This window comes from Gekko japonicus, unplaced genomic scaffold, assembly GCF_001447785.1.
Source record: "Gekko japonicus isolate JY-2015 unplaced genomic scaffold, Gekko_japonicus_V1.1 scaffold132, whole genome shotgun sequence".
Taxonomy (NCBI): Eukaryota; Metazoa; Chordata; class Lepidosauria; order Squamata; family Gekkonidae; genus Gekko; species Gekko japonicus.
This window is the reverse complement of record NW_015173677.1, coordinates 1575127-1582860: the sequence shown is the minus strand read 5'-3', so window position 1 is coordinate 1582860 and position 7734 is coordinate 1575127.

Below are 7734 nucleotides of genomic sequence, written 5' to 3'. Positions count from 1 at the left end.
CTTCGGCTTTGAAATGGAGATGAGCACCGCAACCCTAAAGTCGGATTTGACTGGCTTTCGAGCAAGGGAACCTTTACCTTTACCTTTAAGACTAGCAAACTGCTAATAAGCAGAGAATGGGAACATGGCCAATCTGAGAGCAGCCAAGAACCAAAGATATTAATCATGGCTCTTGTCATTAATTAAAAGGCCAATTAAGAATGCAGAATTTATGTTATATGAGAAGGACCCCTACTGGCCAAGGTAAGATAGCACATTTTATAAAACCAGAAACTTTAATTTTGATTAAAAATCTTTATAAAATTCAGCAAAAATCTTCTGATGGATTAAAATGAAGAACAAGGTGGATTCAATGTATCTACAGAAGCTTTATGCCATAGTCCACTTTGTAACATTATAAAGTGCATATAAAGGGGTTAATTTTTAAAACATTGCTACAATTTTGTATTTTTATATATATTTAATAGAAATAGCCCACAAAACACTATTAAGAGTGTTTTATATGCATATATGCATGTATTAATATAGATAAACCATTTTTGTAATGAGAACAGTTAGATTTTATACTGAGAATGAACTCAGCCTGAAAGTTCATTCAAAGGTACCAGTTTAGGGAAACAGCCAAGAATATGCATTTATCACTTTTAACAAGACAAGCACCTGCATTGTAGAGTTGAAACGCAGCCAAGTAACATCTTGTTTGTCAAATGTTTGATAAATGATTGTTCAAACAAAGAAAGTCAGACTGTGCATGTGCAAATGATGTCAACAATGATGTAAAATTGGGAGGAGCAAGAAAAGTATATAAGTCAGAACCCTTCTGTTACTCACTGGACATCTGAGCTGAAGTTTTGGCTGTATGGTGTCCCTTATTCACAAAAAAACCTTTCTACCTTTTACTGCCTGGATTTTTTGATCTCACTGTGTGGGTTTCAATTGGCTAGCCTCACAAGTCCAAGAACCTTAGCATCCTCAGGGTGTTACCTTCACTTGTGTAAAGTGGGAGAGATCCAGGGCATCTCCCCCCCCCCAGGCTTAAAGGGAACACTGATTGTAAGCCACTCTGAGACTCCTTTGGGTAGTGAAGAGTGGGATATAAATCCAATCTCTCTTCTCTCTCTCTATGTGCATCTTCTTCAGCCTCTCTCTCCATTGTTCTGATAAACATCTCAAGAGCCATTTGTAAGGAACTGGAGTTGCAGACCCCCCCCATCACTGCAGGGGGGAGGTGGCGGCATGCCAGCTGCAGGCTTTCTCGGGCTGAAGAGGAAGAGAGAGAGCGGCTGAGAGAGGAGAGCAGACCACAAACACACAAACTCATAAGGCAGAACAAAGAGGAAGGGGCCCCCATGTTTCAATGCAGGGACCTTCCAGTGCTGAGACATTTTGCTGCTGGCATGCATTTTTTTAAATGCCTAAACCCACCCTTTTTGGTGAGGTAAAATGTTCAGATTCCCAGGCAGAGGCTTTCTTGCAGATTCATTTTGCAATGAAAATAAAAGGTAAAACACCAGTTTTAAAGGAAAGTGGAAAAACAAGGAAGAAATGGGACAGCACTGGGATGTTTGCGAAGTTGTCCAAATGCAAGAAGAAACAGAGTAACATTAAGTAATGAAAGTGGAATTTTTAAGGCAGTCTGAAAAACACCTTGGTCTTTCCATAGGAAACAATGCTGTTTGCCAGGACCAGGTTCCTGTCTCTCCTGTCCCACTCCTAGCCTACACAAATCAGTCCTGAAATTCTGGGAAATAAATTTTAATTACTCCCAGAATGTAAGGAGCATTTGGGCCATTTCAATTATCTCTGAGCTGACCTGAAACAGCTAATTTTGGGTGCAAGTTTGACTTGGAAATATCCCAGTGCAAGCGCCTATTCCCATGAATCATCAGACCTTTTTCAAATACCTTGAGAAATTACAGAGAGCTACAAGAGAAGGAGACATCCATTTTGTGAACTTAGATCCACCCCATCGCTATCTATGGAGTTTCCGTATACTGAGTCCAAATTTTATCCTGCCTTTCTCAAACACTTCAAACAGATTAAACAGTTTAAAAGACAAAAAAACCCCTACAAATTAATGTTTAATTATCCCCAATAAACATGACTAATGAATTATATTCTCATCACCTGAATACTATCTAAAACCACTTCAGACTTTAGGCATTTCTTGTATAAAACAGGTTTTTATGTAAGGAAACAGCTGTATGTAGCAAGTCACCTATAATGATAGTAAGGGTGTATATTGTGTTTGTACATAGTATGACAATCCTGGAAGCTGCAGCTAGTTACAAATTCCCAGTACGTAGGCAAGCAATAAAACAACCAGAATATTTTACACATCGGGACAGGCCTGTAGCCAGGAATTTCTAAGTCGGGGTGCATTTTAATTCCTCAAGGGGCACTGGGGCACTAGCTAATTCGATTAAAAGTAATTTAATTACCAGCTTCTCAGTGCTCTCAGGTGCAGCGGTGGCACCCTCCCCCTGGCCATCAGCTCTGCCTGCCTCGAGCTTGGACATCTTGTGCCTCCTCGCCGGTGCTCCCCTCCACCCACCCCAGCTACTGGTCTGCTCACTCCCCTTCCCCCTAATTATGGTTACCAACCTCCAGGTGGGGGCTGGATATCTCCCTCTATTGCAACTGAGCTCCAGGTGACAGATATCAGTTCAGCTGGAGAAAATGGCCACTTTGGAAGATGGCCCCAAACACTGTCCTCGTCAAGCTCCACCCCCAGAATCTCCAGGTATTTCCCAAACCGGAGCGGGCAACCCTACCCCCAATGCAGAAAAGATGCTCCGGAGGTTGCTGCCAGGATTAGAGGGAGGGAGAGGGTGGGAAGAGAAAGCATCAGTTTCCCCTAGCTTGGGAAGGGAGGAGTTGGCTGTGGACTGTGGGGACTAGGCTGGGAGGGGGCTCAGTCAGACCACCGCTTCCTGGACTGTGGCGGGCCAGGATGCATAAAAAGAGTGCTGGCTTGGCCTCTCTCTCTCTCTATAGCTCCAAGCCCCCAGGCCACTCCCCGGCCTCCAAGCCAGGATGGAGTCATGCTGAGTCATAGGGGCAGGGAGTGGGGACTGGCCCAGAGAAAGGTGGAAGGCAAGGAGAACCAGCAGCCCTGGTGGCACAGAGGAAGTTTGCAGTGGCCGCTGGATCCTGCCAGAGAGTCAGGGAGCTGGGCTGAAAGGAAGTCAGGGGACCTTGGTAGGAAGTCAGGGGCCAGGCCCTGAAATGCCCCACTGTAGCTATGGGCCTGCATGGAGAGATGGAAGGAAATCAATTGATCAGATAGGATGGCACAGAAGAACACCAGGATCTGCCAAATGGATGATGCAGAGAAGAAATACTAAATCGAATTTGCAAGACAGCCTGGCACTGTAGCAAGGGCAATAAGAAAAGAGAAAGAAGGTGAACAAAAAATGCTACTGTTACAAAGGGTGATCTCAGGTTACCCCATATTTATCTTCACTAGTACTAATGAGTGCCAGAGGTCCACCCTGTAAGCTGAAGAAGAAAGATGTTTAAAGGGATTGCACTCTGTCTTACAGTCATGTACTAAAGTGCAGCAGGATGGCCTTGAGTATTGTCTAGTGCCTGCTCATCTATGGGAGTTAGAGATGTTTCCAAATTGTATGTGAACTCTGGTCCCATCCAAAAATTCAAGCTTCTTTTATGATTTTCTACAGCCTCAGGATTAAGCTATGGCCATCTTTTTCCTCACCGTATTGATGAAATCAAAACTTATGCCTGTGTCCAGATAATGTAATAACAGTGCATAAGGTGAAAATTCATAAAAGAAATAAGTTAAAATGGGAAACTTAGCAAAAGGGGATTATTTCTTCAGATATACATCATTGTTTCGTGGGATTCATTATGAAAAACTATAGCGATTAGCATTGTTGATTTTTAAAATGAGTTAGGCAAATGCATACAGTATATTAGCTGACAGCTGAAAAAGCAACCTTTATATTCAGGGGCAGTATATTTCTGATCACCAGATGCTAGGGATAAGGAGTAGTAATCTCCATTATGCTCGATGTGTGTGCTTTGTGGAAGCATCTGGCTGACTACTGCTGAAAACAGAATATTGACCTAAATGTTTCTTTGAACTGATTAGCAAGAGTCTGATCATTTACATGAGTGGTTTAGCCAATTTGTCTCCTGAAAGCACCTGAAAGGAATGATGGGACTGGTGAAGCAACCTTTCAGCTGATTTTAATGCACAATCCCATATGTGACTTCAGAGAAATTGACTAGAAGTGTTACTTTGAATGATTTCATGTCAAAAATCGCTCTGCATGTAGAAAGGCAACTAACAAAGAGAAAACTAGAAAAGCCCCCGAGTGTGCTAGAGACACCAAACTCACAGAGGTTCTCCAGTTGACTCTCTCTACCTGCCCTCCAAGTTTGGTGACAATTGGATTTACAGGGTACAAGTTACAGTCCCCCAAAGAAGGTGCCCCCATCCTCCATTGTTTCCAATGGAGGGGGGAAAACAGCAAAAAAGCAAACAGAAGAGGTGACAGTGGACAACCTTGTCTTGTTCCTCTTTGTATCACACATGGTTTAGTCAGATGTCCTTTACTAATTATTCTTGTTGACTGAGAGGTATAGATCAATTTTATAAATTTTTCTCCAAAATCCATATGCTCCAAGACTTTAAACAATCTCTTGACGTCAAAATCATGTATACTCTTGAAAAAATCCATGTCTTTCTGGGGGGGGGGGGAAGTATATTCTCTTGAATTACCATTTTGCTGTCTCCATAATCAACCATCCCGAGATTGTCCATAAAATCTATTTTTCCTGAAGCTGACTGCTATCCCCACCTTCTGCTGGGTGAGTCTTGAACTGCCTCACCAGAGGCAGACCACAGTCAGCTGGGCTCTGAGAAGGAGCAGGAAAGAGAGCTGCTGGAGTGGTAAGTGTCTTAATAATATTATAGTTTATTCTTGGGTGCTTGAATTGCCATATACAGTTAGTGAAGGATTTCTGCCAACCATCTGAAATTTTGTCTGGAACATGTATGGGAAGAGCTCTCATTTAAAAAAATAACAGTTTAGGGAACTAGGAAACTTTTGACAAGATAAAAAAAACACTTTAGGGAACTAGGAAACTTTTGACAAGAGCAACCCTTTCTAACAAAGAGAGGTTTTAAGAGTGTCATTATTTGACCACAACATTTATTTGCTTTCCTGCCTCAAGATAGTATAGCTTTATGAGATTGTCTAGGTTCAATGGTATTTTGGTGCCTAAGTATTGCCAATAAGATGTGACACAATTATAATCAAAATGCTGCTTTATGTATGATGATGATGATGATGATGATAGGGTAGAGGTGAGTTTTTGATAAATTAACATGTAAAACAGCAACTGTACTAAAAATTTTAAGACATCAGCGATGGAATAAAGCAATTGTTCAGGTTGCGTGACATAGAGGTCCTTTTCCCTTTGACTTCCCCTGCTCCCCTGCCATGCCTGATCGTTATCGAGGCTGGAGCAGCAGGCCTGAATACTCCTAAAATGGCTTCCGTTCCATTAGACCTCCACAAAATGGCCGACTATATTAGACCTCCTCAAAATGACCACCAGTACCAGACCTTCCAAAGATGGCCGCCAATCAGAGACCTTCCCAAAATGGCCACCTAACTGCCAGCCCACCCCAGCAACAGAGCTACCAGACATATTACAACACCAGGGGGACTAGCCTGCCAAAGTACCAGGGTCATTTGTTCAATTGAGAGTGGAGTGACGAGGAGGGGGTTGGGTTAAGGCAGCAATTGGACCTTATGGCCGCCAATAAGCCGCCACCGCCGAGAGCCTCTTCAGGCTGTCGTTCCCATCGCTGCGCTCATCCCGATGCCGGTGTAGGCCCCAAGCCTACAAAGGCTCCCTAACTGCCTTGTGCTCCTTCCTCTCTGAGCACGAGGTGAGCAACTGCCAGGGGTAGAGCAGAGGCAGCCTTTAAGAACCATGCTGGCTCACCCAGATATTTCCCTGAGCTGCTGGGGTAGGGAACTAAATGTTTCTTCCATTGTATGCTGTCATCATATAGTTAGATACACAGGCCATGGCCAGACTGATTTGTATATATGTAAGCTTCTTCACTGAGACATTTCACTCTCAATCAGCATAGATGAACTTTTATTTGAAATGTAAAACAGCATTGGAGTGATCTATGTACATGGATACAGCATCTGGCAATACCTGAACTTTTTAACCATAACGCTCCTCATCTTCTAATACACTCAGTTACAAACTTTTCTTTTCCCCAGGCAGTTTTCAACAATCTCTTTCACTCCCAATCTCTCAACTTTTTTCCTCTTATTCCCTTAACTACTGTCAGCCTTCCATCAACATTCTGTCAGCTCTCATTGGTTGCCCTCTGTGGGAGGCAGAATGGGAGCTGTCTATCACAACTGCCTACTCCTGTAGAAACCTATCCAACCACTATGGCCATCTTTGGAGGCCCTGCTGCAGATGTCTCTGACATTACGAGGCTACATGGGTGGCAACCTGAGAAAGGGCCTGCATGCACAACACTCTACAAAATTCATTCATAATAATTTGGATCTTCAGAATTCGGGTAAAAATCCATAATTTCAAAGCATTCTTTCAATATGGCCATCTTTGGAGGCCCTGCTGCAGATGTCTCTGACATTACGAGGCTACATGGGTGGCAACCTGAGAAAGGGCCTGCATGCACAACACTCTACAAAATTCATTCATAATAATTTGGATCTTCAGAATTCGGGTAAAAATCCATAATTTCAAAGCATTCTTTCAAGAAAAGTCTTGCAAATTGTGTTTGTAAATGCATTTTTGGATGTGTGTGTGTATGTGTGTTTGTGTGTAGTTTATAACAGACTAGCAGTAAAGCCCGTTGTGAAAGCAATACAATGGGATCTAGAAAGAGGCTCTGGGGCAGTGCTCTGGCTGTGGGCAAACAGTGTCAATTTGCTGTGGTGACCTCAGCAGGGTATAATGACAGAGTCCACTGTTTTCTCCAGAGGAACTGATCTCTGCTACCTGAAGAGCAGTTGTAATTGTGAGTAATCTGTAGCCCTCACCTGGAGATTGGCAGCAATTGTTACCCAGGACAAAATGGCTGGTTTGGAGGGTGGAGTCTATGGCATTCTACCTGTCTGAGGTCCCACCCCTCTGCAAACCCCACCCTCTCCAGGCTCCACCCCTCAAATCCCCAGGAATTTGTCAGCATGTAGTTGGCAACCCCATCTCCTTCCCAGCTAGCCACCAACCTACCATTATCTGCCCCTTTGACTTCAGCTGACTTCTGCCCTCCCTTCTGCAGAACAGTTGTAATACTGAGTGCTCTCCAGCCCTCACCTGGAGATTGGCAACAATGGTTCCCTATGTGAGACTGACTGGTTTGGAGGGTGGAGTCTATGGCAGTGTACCTGTCTGAGGTCCCACCCCTCCTCAAACCTCACCCTCTTCAGGCTCCATCCCTCAAATCTCCAGGAATTTCCCATCTGGAGTTGGCAACCCTATCAGGACTGGCCCCAATGTGTTTTCTCCCAAAGGCCAAAGTAGGTGACAGGACCAAGCTTAGTTGCCTACCAACAGGCACTGAGGGGAATGTAGGGTTGCCAGCTCTAAGGAGGGAAATACCTGGAGGTTTGGGGGGTGGATTCTGTAGAGGGCCGGGCGACGGAGGCATCGGCCTTCTGTCGCCCGCCTTGCCCCCCCAATCTCGGCCCGGGCGACCGCGGCTCC